This window comes from Vicia villosa, linkage group LG5 (genome assembly GCF_029867415.1).
Source record: "Vicia villosa cultivar HV-30 ecotype Madison, WI linkage group LG5, Vvil1.0, whole genome shotgun sequence".
NCBI classification, from domain to species: Eukaryota; Viridiplantae; Streptophyta; class Magnoliopsida; order Fabales; family Fabaceae; genus Vicia; species Vicia villosa.
Genome location: NC_081184.1, coordinates 154,044,312 through 154,070,187, shown reverse-complemented (window position 1 = coordinate 154,070,187; position 25,876 = coordinate 154,044,312). Strand labels below are relative to the sequence as shown.

At 34.1% G+C, this 25,876-nt stretch overlaps 1 long non-coding RNA gene and 3 other non-coding genes across 6 annotated transcripts; 2 read left to right on the top strand and 2 right to left on the bottom strand.

Annotated features, from left to right (window-relative positions):
- Positions 1-10,407: 10,407 nt before the first annotated feature.
- Positions 10,408-23,931, bottom strand: LOC131603306 (uncharacterized). Of its 3 annotated transcripts, none has more exons than XR_009284288.1 (7): positions 23,014-23,931; positions 22,823-22,933; positions 22,573-22,663; positions 20,299-20,725; positions 19,558-19,668; positions 13,333-13,560; positions 10,408-12,509 (listed from the first exon to the last, which is right to left on the bottom strand). It is a non-coding gene; the product is annotated as an uncharacterized LOC131603306 (long non-coding RNA). The 3 variants fall into 3 exon arrangements; XR_009284287.1 differs by having other exon boundaries at positions 10,408-12,503; XR_009284286.1 differs by having other exon boundaries at positions 10,408-13,560.
- Positions 13,497-13,599, bottom strand: LOC131608305 (U6 spliceosomal RNA). The gene has a single exon (XR_009285574.1). It is a non-coding gene; the product is annotated as a U6 spliceosomal RNA (small nuclear RNA).
- LOC131608528 (U1 spliceosomal RNA) lies at positions 15,012-15,172 on the top strand. Its single transcript, XR_009285781.1, has one exon. It is a non-coding gene; the product is annotated as a U1 spliceosomal RNA (small nuclear RNA).
- LOC131608279 (U2 spliceosomal RNA) lies at positions 17,350-17,545 on the top strand. The gene has a single exon (XR_009285555.1). It is a non-coding gene; the product is annotated as a U2 spliceosomal RNA (small nuclear RNA).
- Positions 23,932-25,876: the final 1,945 nt, after the last annotated feature.

Genomic DNA, 25,876 nt, shown 5'->3' with positions numbered 1-25,876 from the left:
TTATAATTAAACTATAAATCATTTTTATATCATTTTTTTATAACTTAATTATTTAATTAATCTATATTTTTGAGCTCATTTTTACTATTTTTTTAATAATCTAAAAATCATTTATATCATTTATGTGTAAATAAATAATTTGAAATAATCATAATTTCTAACAAAATAATAATTCATGCCCCGCTATTTTTCAGAATCTGCATATTTAAAAAAATTGCAATATAAAACTCAAAACAATTAAATTGGCATCTGCATTAAACATTCAAGAAGACAGACTAATTTAATAGGTGCCTCTATAGACCTAGTCAATCTAATTGGTCTACATTAGGAAAAGTCAATTTAAGTGGCACTTACACTTGATCTTCAAAGAATGCGTCAATTCATTTTACTTCAACGCTTTGTCTTTATTTATTTATTTTATATTTAATTAAAACAATTAATTAATTAAAAAATTGATTAAATACTAATAATATTTAATTTAAATTAGATTATATACGAGGTACTCTTTCTTGTACAGGTCTTTGTTGATTCACCTGAGATATTTGATACGAGGTCCCTGGAACATCACCATCGCCAAATTTCCTAAGAATTTCTAGTATTTTACGTAGTCTCGTGTTTGCATAAACATGTTGTCGTAATTGAGTTCGTTGTCCATGTCGTTGTAGTTGGGTTATGTTGTTCGGGTTGATATGGTTATCGGTGAGCGGTAGGGATGTTTACTTGCTTCCGTTAGCGGGGATCTTTGTGGGAATTTCGCGTTTGGGGCTCCAAAGACGGGAAATTTTACTCCCGCGGGGATGGGGATAGGGAACAAAGTTTCCCCGAAGGCACTTCAGGGACGGGGGTGGCGTAAATATCCCATGCCCCGTCTAAAATAACATAATGTCCTTAATTTATATATAATTTTAAATTACTATGTAAGTTGTTTGTCATTTCATATAACTAATCTTATACACAAATTTAAAATATATATGCATTGTTAGTAAAAGAGTGAGATCTAAATGATTATTTTAATTTTTTTTAGTTTGAAATTTTGGTGGTCATGACACTCAATATTATAGATTAAATATTGTTAAAATAATATATTTTTCATAAATGAATCATTTTTAAATTTCTTGTGGTTAGTTTTTGAAGCTTTTACTATTAATTTAGTTTAAAATAGTAAATAAAAAAGTCATGTTTATGGATCTCCGCATGAACGTTGGGGATTCGTGGGGACCCGCAGGGATCTGTGGGGACGGGGATGAAGGACAAAATCCCCCTGTAGTGGGGATGGGGAATAGATTCGAGGGCGGAGATTGTGATGGGAAAATATTCCCCGCCCCGCCTCGCCCCGCCCCATTGACTTCCCTAGTGAGCGGTCTGATTGATTGAATGGCGATGTTGATGTGAATGCTTCATTGGGGAAAGGAAGAAATGGTTGTTGTGGTGTTTGGTAGCCATTGTTGGATGTTTTGGTGTTTGGGTGTTTTTACTATAGTAGAAAGTGTTGGTGTTATATGTTTCTTAGGTATTTTGGTTATGGTAGGAAGATGTGTTGGTGGCATATGTTTGTTACATGTTTTGATAATAAGCATGTTGGTGGTGGTGGTATGTGATATGCTATTGGTTTGTGGCATGTATGGGTTGTGAATTTTAGTGTTTGTGGGTTAGTAACTTTGTTTGGTAGGGTGTTGTGTGTAATTTGTTTGGTAATTTTGTTAAGGGAAGATGTTGAAGCTTGTTGTGTGTAAGATGTTTGGCATTGGTCGTATAAATACCTATTTTCGAATACATTTTGGAACTTGAACACTAATTGCTACAAGGTTCATGTTCGTGGAGAGAGGAGTAACTACTTCAATCTACAGTTGGAAAGGAAGCTTAGCCACTTCAATCGCAGCAATTTATTGGAAAAGACACAGACAATCATATCTATCGTCTTGGATTATTATGGTTGTAGGACAACCACCATTTCCTTGTATAAGGGGATTCGTGAGTTTTTCCTACCAAAAGCTCTCAAGTATTATTGGAAACTCTTAAGACCAAATCTTGGGGAGAGGAATAAGTGTTAGAACAAGATTTGGTTCAACAATATATCTTTGAGTTTTGATGATAATAAATGAGTTTCAGTTGCATTTTATTTTGAATAATTGTGACGGACCATTTGGTACAGAAATAAGTGTAAGGACTACAAGTGTGTGAGGTCCCAGATTTGAATCTCATCATTATCCTTCTTATTTCTATTTCTATTTATATTTATTTTTAATCATAAAAAATCACAAAATAATTTTTTTAATATTTAAAAATTATTTTTGTTTTTATTTTTAAGCTTTTTTAAAGTTTATTTTTTATTTAATTTATTGTTCTGTTATGTAAAAACTAGTTAAAAATTCAAAAATAGATAAAATATTTTTCAAATTGAACTATTTTCAAATCAAATCTTGCACGAATTCACAAATCCATCCAGATTTGTAAACTTGCTCACAAAGACAAATCAAACACGAGATCAATACAATCTTTCCTAATCATATTCCAATCTCACAACATTTTCCGCTTGTAAACGATCAATTTTTTTCTTTATAATCAATCAACACACACAATTTTTCTAGCAATAACTATGTAGCTTTGAATTCTTCATCACACCCGGAGATACGTAAGAGCAAAAATCAAATATTAACAAGCTCAATAATAATAAAAACCTTCTCCCCCTTATTTTTCATGTAAATAGATCAATACTTTGTGTTTAATGATTATGAGAAAATCGATATAATAAGGTTAATAACATTCTTTTGTAAAACTAACAAGAGGTAATTATTTTCTTCAACAAATGTCATAGGATGCTAATATCTTTACTACGCTTATAATATTTAAACGTCGGTCCCCGACAACGCCCCCATTTTGTTGAAGAATAAAAGTAAGTATTATTGTGTTTATCATATCTATAAGGATTGGTGCAATATGAAAGTCATTCCAAAATCTTTATCATTTTAAAACTGTATTGAGAAAATATGTCGGTTTCAATAACTAAGTTATAATGACGAAAAATGAAAATAAGGTTAACAAATGAAAGGAGATTGTTGGGGTTACAGCTTATTATTCTATCCTCATGTATTCTCCTGATCATATATATATATATATATATATATATATATATATATATATATATATATATATATATATATATATATATATATATATCCTAGACAACATTTAATATTATCACCTATTGCTTTGTGTATGGTTTGTATATCTAAACAACGACGTGAAATCAATCGTATTGCTTAACTGACAATCTCTCAGCCGGTTAACCAATACAATAACATTAAAATTTAGCAGTATATTTGAATGCCAAATCCGTCTCTACCATTTTAGTATTTAACAAATGAAAATCTTTGATCTAATTGTTAAAAGTATTTATCAATATCACTTCAAAACCATTATTACAAAGCTAGCTCATAACTAAAATTAAAAACAAAGATAATAAACAATATTAATGAATAATTAGAACACATATTCTAGCCATCCTATAGACATACATTACCATAAAATTATCTCCATGGAGCTCACCCAATAAACAAACCAGGGTGCCTGCTCTGATGCCAATAGAAATTCCGACACTTGCAATACATGTTCATGCCGATGTTAAGACAGATGTTATAACATCTTCTAAATAGATAGACCAAACCACACCAAATTGTAGATATGCAGGTTTAAACTACAAAATGATGAACATCACAGAGATAAGTTCAGACAGATATCTCAACACACAACCACAATGTCAAGACATATGTCATCATCTGCTGACAAAACACATTTTACCAAACAAAAATCATCGAGAATAACTTCAAAATGGTAATTAACACAATCAATTGTTAACCTATTTCAGGGCAACAACACCTAATATGGGGGCTACCAAGCCAGGAAGGGAAATCACTACAACAGTGCTAGTTCAAAGCCTAAATAGTCCTAGTTTATAACTTCTCTCCTAATCACTACCCCGTGCAACTTCTACCTAGAAATCGACATCTAGATATGAGAAATTGACATCTCACTTCCAATTACCGCAGTGATAAACTCAACCACAAACCTTGTGACTGGAATTAAAAGAAACAAATAGAAAGAGTACACTTTCAAATACACAATACTTAGTTTTACTTCAAAGCTTCAACTAAGAACAATACTCAACTCTATGCTTAAAAGCTTTGAGAGTGAGAATAACTACTTGACAAAAAGTCAATTAACAATTAGTCTACCACATTGTATCAAAAGATAGGTGGGTGACTTGCAACACAAGAGACTCTAAAAACCTAAGACTTCTAACATTCCTCTAATTTATCAATTGTATGAGAGTTGATTACATTAGGTCTAGGGTTCTCTTTAAATAGTCTTCAATAGTTTGTGGGTTTCGAAAGCTTTACCTAAATATTACTTGATCCACAAGCTGAGGGCTGCAACAATTCTCCAGAAAAAACTCTTTGAATCTTGGAACAAATCTTCAAGTTTCCTAAATTATCTCAATATCTAATTTTAGAAACTTTAATTTTGTTGGAGATTTGATTCAACGGTTCTAGATTAAATCTTCTTGACCTGCGAAAATATCTATAATATATCCAAAATAAATATCACAAAATCAAACCAAATCTGTCAAGATTTAAAATAGTTTGTCCTGATGTTGTGGTTTAACATGTCACAACATCTGTCTTCAATGCAACCTTCACATACTATTGTATTAGTTTGATCAAGGTGTTATGACATCTTTTCCAACATTTGTCATGAACCATGTTTTGGCAAAATTGTTTTCAATCCTAAAATCATGGTACTAACACCCAAGAACGTCTATAAATACCCTGCCCCTTTGAGGGAGAGGGGCATATCATAACTTTCCCAAAATAAAGCATAAACATAGATCCTCTCCCCTCACGCGAGTTGGCTCTCTCTTACCACCGTAAACATCACCAAACAGAGTCTCTCAACACCATGAGCAAACTTCTGTACTTTTTGACAACTATAAATCACAACTAACAAACAACGTTTTCTGCTTTTACACGATCATTTTTTTCTTTATAATCAATTAACACACAAGAATTTTCTGCCAGTAACTATGTAGCTTTGAATTCTTCATCACACCCGGAGACATGTAAGAGCAAATATCAAATATTATCAAGCTAAATAATAATAAAAACCTTCTCCCCCTTATTTTTCATGTAAATAGGTCATACTCTGTGTTTAATGATTATGAGAAAATCGATATAATAAGGTTAATGACATTCTTTTGTAAAACTAACTAGAGATAATTATTTTCTTCAACAAATGTCACAATATGCTATAACCTTTACTACGCTTATAATATTTAAATGTCGGCCCCCGACAACGCCCTCATTTTGTTGAAGAACAAAAGTAAGTATTATTGTGTTTATCATATCCATAAGGACTGGTGCAATATTAAAGTCATTCCAAAATCTTTATCATTTTAAAATTGTATTGAGAAAATATGTCGGTTTCAATAACTAAGTTATATTGACGGAAAATGAATATAAGCTTAACAAATGAAAGGAGATTGTTGTACAGTTTATTATTCTATCCTCACGTATTCGCCTGATCATATATATATATATATATATATATATATATATATATATATATATATATATATATATATATATATATATATATATATATATATATATATCCTAGACAACATTTAATATTATCACCTATTGATTTGCGCGTGTTATGTATATCTAAACAACGACGTGAAATCAATCGTATTGCTTAACTGACAATCTCTCAGTCGGTTAACCAATACAATAACATTAAAATTTAACAGTATATGTGAATGCCAAATCCGTCTCTACCATTTTAGTATTTAACAAATTAAAATATTTGATCTAATTATCAAAAGTGTTTATCAACATCAATTCAAAACCATTATAACAAAGCTAGATCATAACTAACATTAAAAACAAAGATAATCAACAATATTAATGAATAATTAGAACATATGTAACTCCATGATCAAGATGAATACACAAAGAAAAAAGAATTCAATTACTCTTACTCGTATCAGCTTTACAATGATGATAAAGAAGAAAAAGATGGAAAAGCATCATCGTCAATTTCTATGATCGGACAAATCATCCACCTTCAATCTTAAACACTTCCCTTGGGCTTTATCACTCATAATTCTCTTTGTTCTACGTGCTATCTATTTCTCTATTATGAATAATTTTTATGTGAATGATTGTGACCTATATTTATAGTGGTCTGAGGCTCTGAGCAGGCATTTTTGTCCAACAAGGTCCTTAGCTCTCTCAACAAGCCTGCTTTTCTCCACTAAGAAGTTATACCTAGCTCATCCAAGTGGGATATAACCGCCTCATTTCGCCTAGTGAGCATACTCTTGCTTCACCCTGAAGTAACTTAGTCATGTGGTCTTTAAGTCGCCTTGTTTCGCCCAACGACTTTGATATTTCATTAAAGAAAACACATTGCTTCTCCATGAAATAATTTAGCCCGAAAGTCATTAACCGTCAGTTTTTGCCCAGCGAACATGTGTCTTTGCCTGACAAGTATATCTTTGAAATGATGCTCTATTCATTGTCATGTTTTTGTTGGGTAAGCCCCTGCTTCGTCTAGCCAGTCATGTGCTACTCAACATCTATGTTTAGTGATTTTCTTAGATATATTTGCATGTGCTTATGAACAACACATTTAAAATGTTCAGACAAATGTTTTATCTCCTTTTTATGACAAATTTGGTGTGTGTGTGTGTGGGGGGGGGGGGGGGGGGGCGTGTTCATATGATATCTTGTTACGTAAATTATTAAGTGCTTATGTCAAACAAGTAATTTTAACACTTATCAACCCCCCTCAATCAAACGCAAGGCTCAACTTAATGAAAATATTATCTAGGCCTCATTCTTCTACAAAAATACAGATCTTGCTCAGTGTTTCTTCATCCACCAGAAGAGATGATCTTCGACTTTAGTAGCATCACAATTTGGTTAACCTTCTCGACCCATTGCTTCTCTGTTGTCAAAAGGAAAAAGAAAACGAACATAAGTATAAATGTGTGGTTGTGATTCTATCCATCACATAACCTCATTATTAGTTGGATGATCCAATCCAAAGACCTAATGGACATGTGATATCTTGCTAGAAGACCAGACCCAAAATCTGAGCCATTGTCTCATCATAAGCAATTGGATTTTATCCAACGCTCTCCCGTACTTCATGTCGTACCAACTGAGAGCAATTTTAATTTTCCCCCATATATAAACTCGTATATGCGCCATAACAAGTACGTTTCTAACATTCCATTAAACTAAAAATATTAAGTCATAATCAATCATAACCAATTTCTCTGTCTATGTAGTTGACATCCCTACATATAGAGCTGTCAATATGGGCTACCTGGCCCTAAACGGACTGGCCCTAGCGGACCCTGGGCTTTTCAGGGCTGGGCCAAAAAGGCCCTGTATAATATGGGCTCGAGATTTACTACCTGAGCCCGGCCCTAGATGGGCTTCGGGCTACCCGACCCTAAATGAACTTTTTTATTTAAAAAAATTAAAATAAAAACTCCATACTATTTATTATAAATAAAATTAAAAATTATGTTATTTTAAACATAATACATTTTTAAGTATTATATTATCTCTTATAAACACTATACTGTGTTTCTAAATACAATATATGTCTAAATTGTATAAAATAATACTTGAATATTTATTATAAGAGAAAAACTAATATAATATGATGAAAAAATGTTGATATATTAATGTATAATATTTAAAAGAGAAATATTGAATAAAATAGAGATAAAATTTAGTGAAGTGAGAAAAATCAATATGCTATTTTGGAGTAAGATAATATAAATATAAATATATTTTTTAAAAATTTATAATTATGCGGGCCTGATGGGCTACCCACGGTCCATATGGGCTAGTCCTAATGGGTAGCGGGCTTTTCAGGGCTGGGCTAAAAAGGCCCTGAAAAATATGGGCTCTAATTTTAAAGCCCAAGCCCTATGATTTTTCGGGCATGGCGGGCCGGCCCATTTTGACAACTCTACCTACATACATCCTTTTTTTAATAGAGTGATTTCCTTCCTTCCGTATCGACTAATCCACCCGAGAGCATTACTGCCCCACATAGCCTCCGAAAGTTGGTCCTAGGACCCTTCGAACTCAGGACCTCAAGGGAAGCAAACCCTTGAGACCCAAACATCCTCCCACTAGGAGTTACGATAAACATTATAACAAAGTAGAACTCGAATAATTTCTATATCTATTTGAGAATTTGATGATGATATAGATTTGTAAAGAGAATTAAGATTTTGAATATGTTAAAAGACAATGCGTTGAAATTTTTTTAGTAAAATATAATTCTAAGTAGAAATTCGTTGAAAAACTTTTTTTTTATATTTATTTACCAGTAATATGGTATGTTAGGCTTGTGGTACTAGATGATTTAGTTTATGTATTGGACAAGGAGTGAATATAATCAAAGAAATAACACATTTCCATCTACTAGTGTCTTAAGATCAATAAGCACAGGCAAGTATAATAGTGTTATGATTTATGACTATCATAGCAAATAAATAACCAAATGATGGCATTACATATTCTATGACCGTGGATGTTTTATTTAGACATACAATTCAATTAATGCCAAAATGTGCTATACAAAATAGCATTATGATTATCATGGAATGCAAGGCAAAACAGATTATTATGAAACTAATCCTTAAAACAACAATTGTTTATTGTAAAAATTATGAAACACAATGGAGAGATTCTTTAAAATGATCATTAAAATATATCCGAAACTGATATCTGTAAATGAGTGGAATAATAATGGACAGAAGAGCAGCATTGTGTGAGCTTGCTTATTGGAACAAATAGATGTAAGCAATTTGCTGAAACAAATATGTGAACATTATGCAAATTTTCGGTGCCGGTGTATGTGTGAACATTATGCAAATTTTCAAGGGATCCAGTCATGTGATTGGAGGCTCCGGAATCAATAAATCAAGGTGGATAGGTAGTATTATAATTACCTTGGATGCCTAAGGCAGAGAGGGCAGAGAGTACCATTTGTTGCACACTTTCTGAAGTCAAGGTTGCTGCAACATTGTTAGAGGCAGCAATAACATTGTTGGAGGCAGCAGGGGCATAGGTCTGGCCAAAGGAAGCGACAATGGCATGAAAGGTCTGTACTGGTCTCTTTGCTGGTTGGGTTAGGCATTCTGCGATGATGTGACCATGTTGCTTACAGTAGTTACATAATTTCTTGTTATAGTTGCGAGCAAGGTGGCCAAACTGCTTGCAGGAAAAACATTGAACTTGCTTCATATCACGTGATTTCCCTTTACTTTGGGCAGAATAGGCCACATAAACAACATCCGTAGTAGTATTGTCGTTTGACATGGCCCTTGAGTTAATAGATTTTGCTCCTCCCACAATAGTTCTCCAAGACAAACATCTAAAGAAGGAGGTGGAGACCGATTCATCAGTCCAACACGTACAACTTCAAATTGTGGTTGAAGTTTCATTAAAAACTGATCCCGCTTGCTGACTTCATAAATAGCTTGAACGGTAGTGAGCAAAGCCCCCAGAAAGATCACCATGTAAAATAGCTTAATGTTCAGCCCACAGATTAAGGAATTCAAAATAATAGTCTTGAATTGAAAGATCACTTTGACGATAATTAGCTATGTCAAGTTCCAATTGAAATCTTTTTGCAGCATTGTTTTGGTTGTAAATGCGCTTTAGGTAATCCCACATGTCTTTAGAAGTAGAATAAGAACGTAGATTGTTAACCATGTGGGGTTCAATGGAAGCGAGAATCCAAGATATAATTTGAGCATCCTTTGTTTGCCATGCCTCCAATGCAGTTTTGTCAGTTGGAGGTGTTGAAGTACCATCAACATGGCCCCACACACCTTTTCCTTTCACGTACATCTTAAATTGAAACTCCCAAGCGGCATAATTTTTGCCGGTAAAATGAACACAGAAGAAGTTTTATTTTTCCATGAGAAAACGACGAATAGCAAGACGAAATGATCGAAACAAGATCGCACAATACTCGTGCGCAAGGAATAGAAAAAGTTTATCAACTACTGTTACAATAGTTACTACTACTCTGAGGTTTTTATTTTATTTTTAAAACTAACAAGACCAGAGAGCTAAGAGAAAAAAAAATCACGGTTCAAGAGCTCTTGATACCATGTCAAAACAAATTCTGGCTTGATGCCTCTTTCATTATCTTTTCCTTTATAAATAGCACAACCTCAATAATTACAAAATTATCACTACTAATTACGGATATCTTGATTTGAATTATAATTATCAGTTTCCTAAGTTATAATAAATATAACTTAGGAAACAGTTATACAAAATATAATAGGAAACTGATAATTTCGGATTTCCTTACTGACATTCAATGTTAAGGTAACAAGATTTTCCAATAATCCAATTGACGCTGGTAATTCTTTGATATTTCCATTGAAAATGTTAAGGGTAGTAAGAAATCCTAGGTGGCCAATGGATTGTGGTAATGATTCAAGATTGTTGCAATTCCCAATATCAAGTTTCATTAGTTGTTTCATTTCTCCATTTTGCTCTGTTGGATTGAAATGGCAAGGGTTGTCTTACCAACACCTCCCATCCCATACAAACCTAAGACCTTGACACTGTTGGATTGAAATTGTAACTGATCCGTCCATCACCTTCTCAACACGTTCATTGAGTACCACTAGAAACTCAGCCACAATCATTGGACTATTACTCAACTCCTTTAAAACCATTTTCACCAAAAGGCGTATCAGTTTCTCATGCTTGCCTTCATCACTAAGCAACAAAGAGTGAAACAAACTAAAAAAAAAGAAAGTATAGCATAATCAAAAGAACAATCCATGAGAGTACAAGCTATACCACTGAACAAATCATTAAAATATAATATTAAAGTCATTTTCATGATGATTTTTAACTAAATTTACGCATGCTTCGGTAACATGTGGTGACTCGGGGAATTTGATTTCGAGTGAGAAACTATAATTCATGTGACATGTGCTGATGGTGACTCGGGGAATCTGAGGTAGTGCAGCTTGGGATCCTTCCACTGTGAGGAGTATTAAGCCTATTAAGAAGGTTATATGTGTAGGATTAAGCCTATTAAGAAGGTTATATGTGTAGGATTAAACCTATAAAGAAAGTTATATGTGGACTAAATACACAAAAAAATGATCCAAAACTAATGACAAATTAGTGGATTGCAACACATACAATTTGTAAAGTAGTACACAAACATATAACCTGGTTTAGCTTAGAGTAACAACAAGTAAAATTAAAACTTGTCACTGCTGCTTCATGAGGCTCTGATTTTGTTCCCCAAACAGACTCAAATTACTCTAATGCTTCCTCGTACTTAGCATTCCTTTTGCATTCCAAGAAGGTAATGGACGTTGAGATCAATTTTTTCACTCAAACTAGGTGTAGTGTAGCAGATGTATACTCCTAGCGAATTGGATGCTTCGAAATTGAAGCATTTTTCCTCCCAAACTAGGTGTTGCAGATTGTAATTTCTTATGGAAAATGTTTTGTTTCTGCCATGCCTATCTTGTTTGCAATAGCCTTGCACTATTGCAAATGCCTATCTGGGAGTCTAGGAATTTGAGCTGTTAGATACTTAAATTCTGTAATGTATTTCGCCACCGTTCCCTCTTGCTTTACTCCGTTAACTGTTCGTAGATATCCCTGTCCACATGCACATGACCCTCGTATCTTTCTAGCAACAGTTCCTACAACCTCTCCCATGACAACTCTCCTTCCTCTCCAACAAGTGAATTGAAGAAGTGGATAGTTGACCCTTCCATGCAAAACTGGGCCATATTCACTTTCACCTTCGAAATTGTATCTTCGACACGACAATAAGCTTATGCTCGAGAAATCCACCCCGCCAGATCCTCGCCATCAAATGTTGGTAACTCAATCAGAGTTGATCGTAACTCTGATATCTCATTTTCTAGCGCTCTAACGCTTCCACCTTGGCTTCCATCTGTTTGAACGCTGGCAGAGTAACCTTCTTCGGTTGCAGTCACGGGTTCCATTGTCGTATCTAGTATGTCGGACCGATTTGATACAAACCAGAACTCAACACAGTATAAAAATAGTAAATAGAGTAGAAATAAAATAGGGTGGGAGCTTTATTGATTATGGAATTGAAGTGGTTACAAAGAGATTACAGAAACGGGAATATCTAATTCCTAGATTCTTACTAGAGTAGAGCTCCTAAAGGTATCTTAAAAGTTACCTATCCATTTGTAAGGTTCTAACAATATTCCCAGGTACCGTGTAGACCACAGCACTTCTTCTAAATGAGTAGCCACATAGTGAATGAATTTCTAGTGTGATGGTGACTTAGCTATATGTGCTCTGCCTCTATCACACTCTTTCAATTCTCATGAGTTAATGGCCCAATTATTTGCCGAATTGTGTAGTTGGTCCTACTCCTTTCATATTCTGCAGCTGGCAAAATTTCAATTCCAAAAACCGCATAGAAGATGTAACATAGCAATGACTAATGCAATTATTAGTCATTAGCAATGAATATAATTAATGTGATTGTCATTAGCCATTAGCAATGACTATAGTTAAAAAGTCATTTAAGTAGCTAACGAATCTCATAGGGTGAGAGAATCAGTAATAAGCATGCCAAACTGATTGTACTTAGAATGTTCAAGTTTTGTCAGTATAAAAACTGATGTGATGATAGCATAATATTTCGTGATTCAGTTTTCAAACATGTATAGAAATAGATTAGGATCTTAGCTCAAGTACAAAATTAATACAATATTCAATCCCAAACTCCATTATAGAGTTGATTTCAATATATGTATATTTGACAATTGTTCTGGTTAAGAATCTCCTGTTGTAGTTACAGTTCTCGTAAACTGATGGAGGTATACAAAAAAACACATGGAGATTGTGATAAATGTTCAAATGCAATAAATTTTGACTGTTCTGCCTTATCAAAAAGCTATCATTTTTATATAAAATTGGTGTTCACTTGAACTGAATTAGCAATTCGGCAAAATAAAATGAGAAGGCTTGGTACGTAGAATACTGACTAGAACATGAAACATTACAAGTCATCAAACCCATATTTTATCAAACAATGTCAAAACTTGCTATGTGATTTGCCTTTAGCTTATTTCATTAAATCATGTGCTTTGAGAATAAAGGCTAATAATTTACTAACACAATTAGTCCTGATGATTTTCAGTGGCCACTTCTTTAAGGACTTAGGACATGGTTTTTGTTAACAAAAAAAGATTACAAGAGTTGTTACCTATTTACTTTGGTTGTTGCAGAAAATGAGAGCCACTTCTTTGCATGAACAAAATCACTTTGAGAAGAAAATGTATGTGAAGTAGACAATCTCCTACTTGGTTTAATTACTGTTAAATAAGACCAAGTTATAAAACTATTGAGCAAATAATAGGGAAATCACAAAAAAATTTGGACCATTTCTCGATTTGTGCGTGTCATCCTTGCGCAGGGGCCATGCTAATCTTCTCTGTATCGTTCCAATTTTATCGGATGTCCCCGAAGGGACGAGCAATGGATGAGTATCAGTTGTTAATAAACACAATAAAAGAAAACAAACCAACCGATGTGGGACTAAAAGAAACTAAACAAACATAACACAGTTAGTTCTCCTTGCTCTGTCAAACCTGCTTATTATTTCTCTTCTTCAATCAATCTGCATCTATATGTATAATTTGTTATGTTATTTTGCCTCAACTTCACTTAATTAGTAGTAATTGATTATATATATATATATATATATATATATATATATATATATATATATATATATATATATATATATATATATATATATATATATATATATATATATATATATATATATATATATATATATATATATATATAAACTCCATAAGCCAACATGACCAATTCTAACCCCATAAGTTATCATTCAATAAATATATGAAGTATATTCATACATTATCATTTCACCCACAATTGGTAAAAAATGAAACACTGCTACAAAAATAATGTGACAGAATCATACTTCTAAACTGTATGCTTTCTTGTGCCCACACAAAGGGATTATTTCTTATTAAATATTCCAAGAAATGATTTGATGACATTGGTTGCGTTCTCCTTGATAAATGATTAATCAAATCTTTTTAATAACGGATCGAAAGTGCATCTTAAATCTCTGGGAGAAATTCATTATTACTTTACTATTTTTATTTAATAGATAAACTAATGTAATTGTTATCTTAGTATTTTATCCACCACCCGATTTTGAACACGGGACTTGTAACTCCTTCAACTCTTAACTCAAACATATTGACTACACAATCCTCTTTAATTTATTGAAAATACTTTATCATTAACCAATGGCTTTCTCTTTCTTTACATCAAATACCCTCAGCCGTTTAAAAGTAGAAAACAAAGTTGAATCCTACTTTTTGCATTCTAAGTACCAAGACCACATCTTAAAGTAATCACTCTCTTTGATAAAGTTATTAACTAATTTGTTCGTGTAGTTGCTTTCGTAAAATCATGTGCACCATCTGACTACATGTTATGCAACGAAAAACCAACTTCAGCACAAGTTGGAGTGAATGTCTACAGAATTTTCTGATGATGCAGTGGTGTAAAATAGGGTGGTTAATGTTCATCCAGCTGTCTGGTAAGAGATCTCAGTATTAAACACATCAAGAGAGTAGTTAAAATTCATCAAGATGTTTTTCTTAAATTTGATGCGCAAATACCAGTTTTCAATTCAACTAAAAGTAACAAGGAAGAAAATATCCAACTCAATAATAAAAGCCAAAGCGAACCCGTCATGCTTGGAGATGAGAAAAAACAAAAAGCAGCAGTAGAGGTGAGAAATACATTGTTTACTATAGTTGAGTCCCACATCTAAAGAAGGGGAAAGGTATTGAGATAATCAAGAGTATAAAAGAACTTGAATATCATCATTGCAAACTACTTACCTGGATGGGGTCAATGGTTGATCATGAAGGACCATGGCCTAGGAGAGTGACCTCCATTGCACTTAGGAGGGGTGCTATCCTAAGGTCTACCCAAGTGGTGGAACCTACATCATAATTTGTTGCTGTGGGGGCCTGCGTTCGCGCGGCCTCCTGCTATTCTTAGATCAAAGTTTCTTTTGTTTAGGAGATTCTGTATCAGATTCTAGTTGACTAGTTAATTTTCCAAATGGGGGTTCTGGTGTTTTAGAAGAACACTGTATAAAGATACTATGGACTCTGGAGTATTTTCAACTTACCATGTTGAAGACGTATGTTGATCTTACTTCTTACTCACAGTTGCAGTTGTAATATATACAACTTGTATCAACTGTAAGTATTAGCTTGTATTTTACCATAATGCCAACATAAGGAATCAAATGAGATGCTAGCAAAAATTCTTTATGGCCCTGCAGTAGGACCCTCCGCTAATTCAGGAGCAATTAGATCCCCAATCCATCTATAAACAAGCATGTTTTCTTAAGAACTATTTCACTCTACTGTCTTAAGATCCAAAAGCAGAGGCTTTTCTAAAGAACTATTTCTCTCTACTGTCTTAAGATCCAAAAGCAGAGGCTGAAAGTGTCATGGCTTTCATAGCAAATAAATAACCAAATGATGTCATTACATGACCGTGGTTGTTTTATTTACACATCCATGATCAATATTATGAAATATTAGGCAAGAGAATAACAGAGAAGCAATTTATAGTTCTTTAGTGAAAAACTTATGAAACAGAATGAAGGCATTCTTTAAAATAGTTAGCGTTCATTCTTAAAAATAGTTCAATTATGTCAACTGATATTTATAAATGAATGGAGAAAAAAGAGCATTATGAGAGTGTTACCTTAAGATTTCCACAAGCAGGAAATGGTGTACATACCCAGTTGGATACCCAGTTGGTGACCTTAGAAGTTAAGGGAGGAGGCTTACAAATAAAGGCGCTTCAAGAAATTGAGGCGCACATGGGGAAATGTACGGAAGAAGGTCGAGGACGAGGCATGTCGAAAGAGCATGCAAGTCGAATCGACTAGAAGCATGCAAGTCGGCCAAAGAGGCTCCTTATACTTAGTAAAAATTTCTACATTTATGTCCTTGACGAATGCCAGCGTCGAAACCAAGAGCGATTGATCTTTGGAGAAACGAAGGCGGGAAGTTTCAAATTTAAAATACTGAAGGCAGTTACTCCAAGAAATCGTGTCTGGTGGGCGCCAAATACATGGAGAAATCTCATGAAGCAGTTATCATTTAGCTTCAATGACAGCCATAGATCACTTTAGGCAGTTATCTTTGTTTATTACTATAAATAAGTCATTTTATGTAGAAATTGGTGTGTTCGCTGGTACATCCAAACTACTTGCTGAAGCTCTGCTCAATTTCCGACTTCAGGAAGAAAGAGTTGCTAAGTGTTTTGATGTATGTGAATCACCACCTTTATTTCAATGCAAAGTCTTTATGTTTTAGTCATGTATTTTGAAGCTTTTACTTGCATTTTACTCATTGTTCATTGTTCGTTTTATATTTTCATGTTCACAAAAGAGTCAGTTGTTAAGTTGTTAAGCTTAGGTTTGTTCCCGTCGGTCACGAGTCACCTGCCGGTCGAACCTAACACAACGTGTGAAAGCCGTTGTACTTGTTCCTTCAGTCTTACAAAATCGTTTCTTAGGCTAATATCATCGACAGAACCAGTACAATTTCAAAAACCTTAGCACTTGTCTCAAGATCAACTGGTCGATCTTGCAAATAACCCTTAGTTTAAGGCTTTGGGAAGACCAGCGATTCTTTACCAATTTCCACAGTAAACAGAGAGCTTGCTTATATTAGAACAAATAGATGTAAACAATTTGCCGCCTAGAATGAATTTGGCTTTCAACTAATATGTTTCAGGAGGTAACATATATGAAGAAATTTTCAATAATTATGCGCAATTAATGTGAATGTTGACGAGAATGTGAAGCAAAAAGTGGTTGCGGTTGCAGTGAGCAATTTTTCAACAAATACTCGTTCGTACCCATCAATATCAAAACCTCAACGTCAAAGTTTCAACGTCCTTTCCATTAAGAATGATTCACTCACCTTTTAATTGTTTACCCCATAGAACTAAACACAACGAGAATTGAATAAAATATTTAGAATCAATAGAGATATCTTAGACTTATATTGTGATTTGTTATGAAAGGAAAGGGAAATATGTAGTCTCCAAGTTGCTGTATAAGAGTCCCACCTCAGTTAGTGAAGTAAAAAACTTAACAGATGTCAGATATAAATGACACAACAAGCATACATTTTAACTCATACCTTTCTCGGCCTTTTGGCTAAGATCAAGTGTAGTATCTGTTCTTATCAGTTTAATATCTGATATGTGAGCCAATGGTTCACACGATATTAAATTTATTTCTTGAGGGGGAGAGTCCACCACAATGGCTTGCTATTGGGTCTTTCATGTGTCGCTTTTGCGTTGCACTATTGCAATAGCCTGGCACACCCCACCAAACCTAGTTCAAATTTTAATTTTAATCTTTCTTGTTGATATTTTACATTAACTACTGGTAGTATTCACTACTTTTAAAATTGTTATAACTACTGGTAGTATTCACTACTTTTAAAATTGTATACGAATAAATTCTCTTTGCAGTTAGTTATAATCCAGGCCAGCTGAGCTGAAATGTCCACATCCTTTTGTCGTGCAGTCCACCACTCTGCTCGAAAACAACTCCCTCCCATGTATTACATCTGCTGCTCTCTCTTATTTGTTGTCCCAAATGGATGAATTCCTACTCCTCCAAATGTTCCTATTTAGCAGCAGTGCATGCTCTGTGTCTCCACATGTCCAGATTTTGCTCTTATTATAGCTGTAGCACGTGCTCTGCTGTCTCCGACTTCACTTTACACCATCAGCAAACAATGTCAGTCTACACCCTCTTGTCTATCAATCTTACACAAGTTGCTAAACAGTTTCGAAGGCGGGTAATGGTCTACCAGTAGAGGGTGGAAAATACATTGCCTACTGGTTGTTAAGTTCCACATAGAAAAAGAAAGTGAAAGGAAGAAATAGGAAGTGAATTTTATGTTCTCTTTTTCTGTTTGCATTTTTCATTTTTCTGCAGAATTCACTACTGTCAAACCTGTATGATCATATTGTCCAACTTGTATAACTATATTTTATCTTTACATCATTATCTGTGCAGTTTCAAAACAATTCATCTCAAATAAAGAATCAATATTTTGTTATTGGTTTGAATTGAAGTTAATTTGTCTATGATAATCATCATTGTCAAGTGTTTGTGCTCTTGACAAAACTCAACATCCAATTCAACCTCCCTTCAAATCAACAAATAAACAGGTGTTTTAATTTGACTGTATTGAAAACACCTTATAATACAGGCACATCTGAGCTGAAAGTGTCATCCCTTTTAGAATCCAGGTACTAAACAACTAGCTAAGCTCAGCTCTCGCACCCACTCCAGCGCCGCTAACATGCCTAATGCTTCTCTGATATCAACTGTCATAACTGATTGCAGCCGCAGAGTTTTGGCTCCCACGAACATAACCAACTCGTTCCCATACACTGGTGTGGTACTCTGAGAACAAGACATCAACTTTGCACTCAATATAATTTTGAGGAGGACGTTGCCATTTTATGTTGCCCCTGCTGTTTTGGCCCATCCTTCATGTCCGTTTGTCGTGCAGTCCCCCACTCCGCTTATAAACAACTACCTCCGATGAATTATATCTGCTTCTCTCTCTTATTTGTTGTCCCAAATGAATTCCAACTCCTCCATATTATCATAGCAAACATACTCTTTCCTACTTTGACAGTGCATTTAATATGTGAAATATTTTCTGTCCAAATGTTTCTAAAATTTTTAATAGAGGACCAATATTTCCTTTTTGACGGGCAATGCCAAACTGTAAGTGAAATTAAGGCCTCAAAATGTATGAACCCCACCCACCAAAAAGAGATGGTTCAAAGGGCTAGGCTCACCAGGTGTTGTGGGCTGGGGATGAAGCGGTCCGTGATCCCTCCACTGTCAAGAGTAGGAAGTATTCGCTGCTCTGTGAAACCAGCCTCACGCTATACCCTCCTGTCTAAGACACACAAGTCCCGTGCCTTCGCACAAGACCCATGGGTCAACTCACAACTTGGAGCGGGCAGGCCAGCATGGTTCAACCACCAGACCAACCTGTTAAGTCTTAGCCATGTTCCAACACCTTGATGCCCCCACATGGGTCATAAGCTGGCGTTAATCAGCTCGGCGAACTAACTAGCATGTCAGGCATTTATAAACACTTGCTTGTGTGATGTTCTAGCCAACGTGGGACTTCAATGGATCCGAAATGGTGTAGTATTAAGCTAAAACATGCTTTCTTAAACATTATAACGCTCAAAAAAATTGTGGCTGATGTTATAATACATATATAGAGAGAGATTATTCATTATTTGACAGAATTACTCACAACAAAATGGTTCAAAACCAATTAATAAGTAGTGAAATGCATACCTGATTTAGCTTAGAGTAACAACAAGCAACATGATAACTTGTGAAAGCCGCTTCTTCAAGTTCTGGCTTTGCTCCCAAAATAGAATCAAATTTCTCTAATGCTTCTTCGTACTTAGCATTCCATCAGCATTAAATCCAGGAATCAGCATTACATCCAGGAAAGTAATGGATATCAGTAAGATGCCATTAATTTTTTTGTCCTAATCTGTGTTACAATTTCATATGGAAAATGTTTTGGTTCGAACATGTTTATCTTATCTTTACAAGAAAAAAAGTCATCAATCTTGTATTCCTTATTTTAATAAGCAATTGAGTAATACGGCCAATGCGATGCTGCAGATACCTCAAAATACTTTTATGCTGCATTTGTAGTTCCATAATGCAATTTATAATCACGCTTAATATAATCATTATGGATTTGTAATTCTTGCAATTATAAAATTGCACAATTGATAAAGTCATGCATTTTGGACTATCTGATCAAGATCCTATGTCTCACATCTGCCCTTGTAGAATAGAATTGATTACGAAATTTAAATGCAAATCATCTTATCTTAATTAATTCAACAATCTAGATTGTATGATTGCTGCAGATGAGGGATTTCCTGACTACAGGGGTTCGAATCCGCAAATGCTTATAATAAAATGTCACAAATAATTATTGTGTAAATAAAACATGAGATACTTTTGAAACTAAAAATAGTATTGAAATTTCTTGTTGAAAGCATTATCAAAACATACCTGGAACAGTATAACCCATCTGAGATTTTTTCAGCAAACCTTGCAACACCAAATTCAGCAATTTTTGCCTCATAGTCTTCATCAAGCAAGATGTTGATAGATTTTATACCCCCGTGAATAACAGGTGGAGAACAATTCAATTTATACTTGTGATTCCAAGCCCGTGAAACCTTCTCATCTTTTATCTATGAAGAGAGCTTTACGCAGAAACTAAAAGGTTGGTTCCTCATTTAAAAAATCAAGCATAGAGTTGAAGTATAAACCTCTCAGGTACCACCATGGCCAATTAAATTATCTTCATCCAAATGACTATTTCATCAGCATCAATACCCACTTGGTGAATGGTGAAGAATGCTAGTTTCCATTTTTTTTACTTGCTTCCTTTTGACATTTTTGTAACTTTTTTGCTCTTCAAATCCTTAAGCTTCTACACATCAAAACCGCGGCGATGAAGATAACAACAATGACCAAGAGCATTATATATTTATAGCAAAAGAGAGTTCTTCTATGACCATGATCACAAATCTTCAAATTAGAATTTATTGAACTCTTTGGAAATTTCTCAACACATGAACCTTTGTTTCCAACAAAAACAGCACTTTGGGTATTGAACATTTTGATTCAGTCATATCTCAAACATTATGGATCAAACATAAAGTACACTGTTTTACTTTTCTAAAAAGAGTTTTGAAGTTCATATATATAAAATGACACCTCATGTAATGATATCACTAAATTAGGCCTCCAATTACCTTCTATGAGCATGAAATGATATCACTAATCTCAAAGTGTATCAAAGTCATATTCAAAATGTTGAGATTAATCATCCTTATAATGAATGTGATTATTAGCCATTAGTCATGACTATAGGTAAAAAGTCATTTAAGTAGCTAAATAGATTAATTGAAAAGCTTATAATGCATTACTAAAAGTAGCTAAATGGATTATTTGAAAAGCTTAATGCATTATTTGAGCATGATATGATATCAATAATCTCAAAGTACTAAAGTCATATATTCAAAGAGTTTATTCTTCTCAAAAATATTAATGCAATATCAAACTCAACAATCATAAGCTCAAAGAGATAATAAGAAATTACAGTCCCGTGGCATTACATAAATAAGCATCACATAAACAAAAAATAATACAAGGAAAAGAATATAGCATGCTCAAATCATGTCCAAGTCCAAGTAACATTACCATGCACACTCCTTTTTATTTAAACTACGGGTGGAAAATTGGATGGACCAGATAAAAGAGGCTTGAATTTCAAGTCACCCATACATGTCTTGGGGTAAGAGTGAACCAAAGAAACAACATATAATAAAATAGAGGGAAGCAAAAAACTATTGTGTTGATTGGTGTTATTAAAAGTATTAATGGAAATGGACAATTTTATTGATCATAAGTTTCTAATATATCAAACTAGTACATAAAACAAGATATAGTGATAGAATAACTATCATATAGCTAAGGTGGTAACAAAAAAATTGAGATCTATAATTAACTACAAAATATACATGGCAAAATCAAATGCGATAGAATCATACTGCTCAATCAATTCCTTAGAGCTAAATAAATAGCTTCTTCAAGTGTAGAAAGTGCCTAATGTGAACCAAAAAAAGAGATGGTTCAGGGGCTAGGCTCACCAGGTGTTGTGGGCCGAAGGTGCAGCGGCCTGTGATCCCTCCACTGTCAGGAGTAGGAGGTGTTCGCTGCTCTGTGAAACCAGCCTCACGCTATACCCTCCTGTCTAAGACCCACAAGATCCGTGCCTTCGCACGAGTCCCGTGGGTCAACTCGCAACTTGGAGCAGGCAGGCCAGCATGGTGCAACCACCAGACCAACCTGTTAAGCCTTAGCCATGTTCCATCACCTTGGTGCCCCCACATGGGTCACAAGCTAGCGCTACTCAGCTCGGCGAATTAACTAGCATGTCAAACATTTATAAACACTTGTTTTTGTGATGTTTTAGCCAATGTGGGACTTAATGGATATAAATTTGTATAGTAGAAATACTATTAAGATGAAACATTTAATAAAACTAATCATTGAAAAGATGTGGTTGTAAATGCTTTTTAAATGGCTTCCTTTGTAGTCGGTACTCCTTAACTACTTTTGACATGCTATAACACTAATAATTGAAAAATGTGGTTGAGGGATTTAATCTACATATATAGAGGAATAACTGGACACTCAAAACAAATTATCCAAAACCCATGACAGTAGTAGAATGCAGCACATACAATTTGTAAAGTGAACAAACATATATACCTGGTTTAGCTTAGAGTAACAACAAGCAACATTATAACTTGCCACTGCTGCTTCATCAGTTTTTCTCTAATGATATGTATATTTACAAACCCTAACGGTTGAATTGAAAATTAGTTAATAGAAAGGGTTTGAAAACACAATCAAATCCTGCAAATCACTATAAAAGAAACAGAAACTATGTATATGTGCATAAGATAGAGTGAAAAGATGCATGAATAATGAAATTAAGTGGAAGAGAAAAGAAGGCTACCTTGTCAATGTGGTCAGGGTTAGAGATACCGCGTGTTTGCTGAACCAGCCAATCATCGGGAAGCTTAAATAACACAATCCAAACAAACCCTAAGCCTTGAATTCAAATAACCTAGGTTCCGAGATCCATGGGGTAAGTTCACACTCACAATCAGGGAAACAATGCGAAAAAAGCATACAAAATAAACTAACCATATATTTTCTGCATTGTCATGAGTAACAGGCACATTCTTTGGCAAATTGTGTACAATACATTGTTCTTCCATATTCCCCGCAGCTGGCCAAATTTCGGTCCCAAAAACAGCACTGTAGATGTTGAGCTCAGTAATCTCAAAGAGGTGTTCCTTGTCAAGAATATTAATTCAATATCAAAATCCAGAATCATAAGCTCAACATTGACCAAGTAAGGCCTTATTCTGATAAACTTAAGTAAGCAGTTATCATAAAATGCTTATTTGTATAAGGTATTCTGTATAACAGAAAATAAATAAAAAATCAAACTATTAGTTATTTATCAAGCTATGATGTAGCGCGTGTCGGTGATATATAGTTTCCATAAACACTTTCAAACAGTCTCGCAAGTGTTTATTGAAGTAGATAAGCTTAAATAACACAATCCAAACAAACCCTAAGCCTTGAAAACACTTAATAGTGTTGAGAATGAAAACACTTATTGGAAGCAGTTTAAACTTCAACCTGAATCAGTTTTCCTCGAATAAAATTTACAAACCCTAACGGCTGAGTTCAAAATTAGTTAATAGAAAGGGTTTGAAAACACAATCAAATCCTGCAAATCCCTACACAATTGCAACACTATCCATACAAAAGAAACTCAAACTATGTATATGTGCATGAGATACAGTGAAAAGATGCATGAATAATGAAATTAAGTGGAAGCTTGAATAACACAATCCAAACAAACCCTAAGCCTTGAATTCAAATAACTATCATCGGGAAGATGATATGGCAGTACTACTGATCACAAAGCTATAGCAAACAACCACCTATATCTAATTGAAGCTTCTTCTTTTGGATGAAGCTTTGAGCACAAAAAGGAATGGTTTTGATTTTGAGAAAGGGTTTCTGGAAGAAACCATTCGGTAATGGGAAGAAAATAAGAGCCAGTATTTGCTACTCTCTTTACCCGCCAAATTTTTATATTTTTACAATTTTATAATTAATCTATAAATCATTTTTATATATTTTTTTATAACTTAATTATTTAATTAATCTATATATTTAAGGTTACTTTTACAAATTTTTAATTAATCTAAAAATCATGTATATCATTTATGTATAAATAAATAATTCAAAATAATCATATTTTTTGACAAAATAATTCATGCCCCGTGATTTTTCAAAATTTGCATATTTTAAACAAAAAAAATTGCAACATAGAACTCAAAACAATTGAATTGACGTCTGCATTAGACATTTAAAAGGACAGATTAATTCAATCGGTGCCTCCTATAGACCTAGTCAGTCTAATTGGTCTACATTAGAGAAAGTCAATTTAATTGGCAATACACTTGATCTTCAAAGAATGGGCCAATTCATCTTACTTTCAAACTTTGCCTTTTTTTTTATTTTATATTTAATTAAAATAAAAAATTAATTAAATACTAATAATATTTGATTTAAATCTGAGGTACCCTTTCTTATACAAGTCTTTGTTAATTCACCTAAGATATTTGATACGGGGTCCCTAGAACATCACCATCGCCAGATTCCCTAAAAAATTCTTGTAATTTTACGTAGTCTTGTGTTTGCAATAACGTGTTGTCGTAATTGAGTTTGTTATCCATGTCGTTGTAGTTGGTTTATGTTGTTCGGGTTGATATGGTTATCGGTGAGCGGTTTGATCGATTCAATGGCAGCGATTATGTGAATGCCTCGTTGAGGAAAGGAAAAAATGGTTGTTGTGGTGTTTGGTAGTCATATGTTTGTTGGATGTTTTGATGTTTGGGTGTTTTGACTATAGTAGAAAGTGTTGGTTTCATATGTTTCTTAGGTATTTTGGTTATGGTAGAAAGATGTGTTGGTGGCTATGTTTGTTACGTGTTTTGATAATAAGTATGTTGGTGGTGGTGGTATGTGATATGCTCTTGGTTTTGTGGAATGTATTGGTTGTGAATTTGAATATTTGTGGGTTAGTAACTTTGTTGGGCAGGGTCTTGTGTGTAATTGGTTTGGTAATTTTGTAAGAGGTAGATGTTGAAGCTTGTTGTGTGTAAGATGTTTGGTATGGGTCGTATAAATACCTATTTTCGAAGAAAAATTCAATTGTAATTGAAGATATGTACAAATCTAACTAAAACGTGCAAATTCACGCATAAGTTGAGGAAAAAAGACGATAAGTGCAGCAAAACTATATACATAAATAACTACAATTTGGAACTTATCAAACTCTCCCCAACTTAAACTTGTTTGTCCTTAAACAAATGTCAAAAACCTAAAGAAACAAAAGCGGCATCCAAAAAATCATGCAACAACGAGTTTTTGGAAACGGAAAACAAATGCAATGATTCAAATGAAAAATGGTACACACAAAGTAAATACTTATCACTAAACTACAATGATAACATAAGCACGAAACAAGTGCTAAATACAAAGAATATGCCAAACAATCTAAAACAACACTAGTTCACAAATGAATCACACCTAGCACACAATCATCGATAGATGAAAAAACACACGAAAGTGGGATATTTATACTCATCCAACAATCTTGCAAACAATAGTGTCATACCCTAAACTTTGACCCCCCTGAGATGTCACATCTCCAGTTATTTCATCAACTCAAGACAAATACCCAGAGCAGTCAATTGTTCACCAAGTACTCAGACTAGGGTTTTCAAAGGACAAAAGTTCAGACAAAGGATCAAGCAGTGAGAAAATGATCTTCAACACAATCATATGACTCAGGGTGATTCATCCATCCACCTATGATGTTCAAACATCAGGACTCTGACTTGCTCAGGTCACCAAACTAGGGTTTTGAGCCTATCAGGGACTAAAATCAGGGCTTACATTTGGGAAACCCTGAAAAGCTCCA